Source organism: Lepus europaeus, chromosome 3 (assembly GCF_033115175.1).
Source record: "Lepus europaeus isolate LE1 chromosome 3, mLepTim1.pri, whole genome shotgun sequence".
In the NCBI taxonomy this organism is placed as follows: Eukaryota; Metazoa; Chordata; class Mammalia; order Lagomorpha; family Leporidae; genus Lepus; species Lepus europaeus.
This window is the reverse complement of record NC_084829.1, coordinates 59,775,981-59,780,387: the sequence shown is the minus strand read 5'-3', so window position 1 is coordinate 59,780,387 and position 4,407 is coordinate 59,775,981. Positions and strand designations below refer to the sequence as shown.

Below are 4,407 nucleotides of genomic sequence, written 5' to 3'. Positions count from 1 at the left end.
TTTCATTTGTCTCTTTTTTTATGATTCTTTTATTTTTCCTCAAAATTGCTTCGTTAGTTGTAAATTTTGCAATTTTTAGTGGTTGATCTAGAGTTCAGAGCACATATCTACTATTTATCACAACATAATTACTAGAAAAGAATTTATCACTTATGTATAATGTAAGGCCCTTAGAACAGTATATGCATGCATATATTTCCTTCCTTCTGTTCCTTTGTTGTCAAATATTTTATCTATATATGTTGCACTCCTCCAAATAAATTGTTATTTTCATTTAGATATTTACTTGTATTTTAAAGTATTTGAAAAGTCAAAACTTTGGGCAGTTCAATATTTATTTATTTTAATCATCTTTATAATCTCTTGTGTCAAATTCCAACTCTTGATTAAAATTTCCATCTAATGATATGTTTTTTTCCGTGAAGCAATAATTTAACATTCCTCCGAATTCAGGTTCTATGGCAATAACAAGAGCCTTTATTTTCCTAAGAAAGCTTTATTTCATATTCATTTTGGAAGATTTTTTTTCTTTTTGCTCTATATTTATTTCTGCGTTAATGAGTAACCACCACACCCCCAATATGTTCAAGATGTGCTCTGTTTTCTATTGTTTTTAATAGTTTCTGTTGAGAGGTCTACCATCATTATTAAATTTATTCTTCTTTATAATGCTTCTTTTTCCCATTGGATAACTTCAAGATTTCCTCTTTACCTTTACTGTTCATCGGATTAATGATGTTGTTCCTTGATTGAATTTTTTGAGGGAATATGTACTATTTCCTGTGTTCCTTGCGATTTTGGTTTGCAGCTTTTCAATAATTTTAGGAATTCTTGACAATTAGCTTTCTTATTAAGCTTAACATTTTATTTAATATTTTTGAGATAACATTTTAGTTTACATTACAGTGAAAGGCTTCATGTTCCACTAAATAAAGAGCTGAAAAAATAAAAGGTACAAAGATAGTAGTTCATCAGGAAAATGGGCCATGGCTGTAAATCAAGTGAAAATATGTTCACCTTTCCTCAGATAAAGTAAATCCTAAAATATTATCTTTCAGAATACTTCTATCCTCATCGTGTTTTCTTGTTGGGACATACATTGTATATATTTCAGACTATTTGGTAATATCCAGATTTTTCTGTGTTTTGTTTTTTTTCCCACAATTATTTTATTTTGTACTTCATTTAGGAAAATTCTCAAACAAATTTAAACATGTCATAGATGAACTACTGGCTATTTCCATATGATTTACAGTTTTTCATATGTTAAAGTATATTGTCCACCTTTCTGCAAGATATAACATATTAATCATATTGGACATTCATACAGCACTCTTGAGACTCAATAAATAACATTTTGAAATTTCATCCAAGAAATAAGGAAAGTATGATTTAAATATATCAATAAACAATTAAATTGTATGAGAAAATAATGGAAATAATGACTGTGAATTTCTGAGTAAAAGGAAGATTGGTGAAAACCATAAATGCTACTAATTTTCAAAGATATTTATAACAGATACATGCAACAATAATTACTAAGCAAAAAGTAGAAATATTGAAATGAACATATTATGGTTTATTAACATACGTTTCTGAAATTCAGATGCGTTTTTATGTAGCTTGGATAATTTTATTTATGGATGTGAATTTTATACCATTTCAAGATATAAAGCGGATAATTTAATTATTATGTAAACATGTTAGAGAAGAACATGCTTTTGGAATCAAGCAAAACAAGTTAGAGGCCGGCACAGTGGCTCAGGGAGTTAAAGCCCTGGCCTGTAGCTCTAGCATCCCATATGGGCACAGGTTCGAGTCCCAGCTGCTTTACTTCCTATGCAGCTCACTGCTATGGCCTCAGAAAACAGCAGAAGATGGCCCAAGTGCTTGGGGCCCTGAACTTATGTGGGAGACATGGAAGAAGCTCCTGGCCATTGAGACCATTTAGGGAGTGAACCAGTGGATGGGGGACCTCTTTCTCTCTCGCGCTCTGTCTCTACCTCTCTCTGCAACTCTTTCAAATAAATAAAATAAATCGTAAAAGAAAAACAAGTTTGATTGCCAGTTCTGTCCCTTCTTAACTTTCTGGTTATGATAAAATTATTTAAATCCATTTGTAAAATGAAAGTAATGTAACTTCAGAGTTGTGTTTTAAATCAAGGACAATACAGATGCAAAGAACCTGACACATGGAAGGTGCTCAATATGTCATAGCTCATTGCTTTTATTTGAAGAGAAAAAGCAGTTGCAATATGAAGATATATTGAAATAATGATATTTAGACTAATGCTGTGCTTTCGTTTTTTGACACTGGTGAGTTTTGTAACCTGAAATATTTTTTTAATTCAATGAAACATTTTTAAGAGAGAAAAATAATATTCTGTAGTATTATCTGAATGTTAGAAAGATATACATAAAATGTCTGAATTATTTATCAGAAAATACCTAAAAACATAATTATTATTTGTTTTCAGTTAGCAATAATCACTCCTCAGATAAACCTTGTTAGCTACGATATTGCCACTGCACTAACTTATAATTATTATTTGTAATAAATAGTATTGCCTCTATTATTATGATATGCTTTTTAGCAAAATTATATGATTGTATTCAAGAAACATCACTCAAAACTTAGACATTTATTTTTGTTCATGAGGCCTCTTTTGTTTCTAAAAAAGTATGCTGTATCTAATATGCTTCCTTTTTCTCTTTTTGCACTACAATTCCGACAATTTATGTGTAAAGTCCTTCATTGTATTCCCAGCTATTGTTCTCTAATGTCATCATTAATCTCAGGGTCCAACTTTGCAGAATATACCTACCTTCATCTATTTAAAACCATCAGAAGTAGATCTATTCCAGATCATCAGGTATAGCTCACCTAAGTTGGCTTTTATCTTCAAAATGTGCCACTAATATTAAATTGCTTCATATGTATATGGATATGAATCAGTGATATGGCTATACTTTCCATTTCTCCTGTTTCTCTGCCCTTATCTCTTAAGGTGAAAAAATTCACATATATCATTTACCCTTGGAGAATGTCAGCTCTAGCTGTATGAGAATGCCATCACCTCAACCCCACATCTTATTACACATTCTCTCATATTCACAGATATTTGATTATTACAGTGTGAGGTTTTATGCACTTTAATAAATACCTGGGAAACATTTTTCTTAGTAAAAATTTTGACTACATGCTGGTTTTAAAGAGAATAACACAAGTAGCACCATTTTCAAATTTAAGTCTATTGCTATAATTGCCACATTTTGAGGTGTCTTCATGAATTAAACAATGAAAAGCATGCAACATATCTCTTTTGCACAGTTATAAACAGTTACCTACTATAAGAAGATTGTCTAAATCTGAAGGGATGAGCTACAGATAGTTCTTCGTAGCAGAAATTAATAAAGTGCAGTTTTCAGAAATAACAGTATGTCAGGGCAGAAAAAGGGAAAATCATTCAAAAGCAAAGGTAACAGTGTTGATCAAAAAATTAAAGGATATGACTAGTTTATCAAATAGTAAAATTTATAGTGGGTTAGGGCCTTGAAAACCCAAATAAAATATCTGAAAAATTGACACAATCCATGTTTTTGAGAAAATAAACGGATTGGGGGAGGGGGAAAGGGTAATGGCAAGAGCAAAGGAAGGGAAGAATGGAAGCATGGGAACTAAAGGTAACAAATGTATTTCTTCATCTTGAAGATATCCACAGAGAGAAAAACAGGAAAATCTCCAAAGGAAAAAGAAAGAAGCACAGAAAAACTAAGACAAAAGACACTACTTTTTTCTATGATCTGTTTCATGGTTAAACACTACATTTAAAGGAAGTTTATTTCTAGGGTACTATGAGAATAGTGTAAAAATGGCAGGATCAAAGATCTGTAATATACCTACTTTTTCTCAGCCTTAATAAGGAGTAATTAAGAAGCAGCAATTATGTATATTTAAGGTATACAACTTGATGTTTTAATATAAATATGCATTGTGAAATATATATATACATATTCCAAACTAATTAATATATTTATCACCTAATCAACATTTCCATCATCTTATCATTTTTTTTTCTTAAGAGAACTTAAGATTTAACTTCTTGGCAAATTTCAAGTATACAACACAGTATTCTCAGCTCTGATAACTATTCTGTATATTTGGTCTCCAGAAATTATTCATCTTGCATATCTGAAACTTTGTATCTTTTGATCAACATTTCCCTGTTTTTTTCTTCCCTTCATCTCTTGTCAATCAAGAGCTGAATCAAGAGCTGCTCCTCTTCTACAAATCCGATTATTTCGGGATCCATAGTTAAATAATGTTATTCAATACTTGTTTTTCTGAGTCTGAATTATTTCACTAAACATAAAGTCCTTTAGGTTCATCCATGTTGTTACCAGTGG

General features: G+C 30.9%; 1 non-coding gene across 1 annotated transcript; it reads right to left on the bottom strand.

The window, feature by feature from the left end:
• Positions 1-2,393: 2,393 nt before the first annotated feature.
• On the bottom strand, positions 2,394-2,538 carry LOC133757199 (U4 spliceosomal RNA). The gene has a single exon (XR_009865577.1). It is a non-coding gene; the product is annotated as a U4 spliceosomal RNA (small nuclear RNA).
• Positions 2,539-4,407: the final 1,869 nt, after the last annotated feature.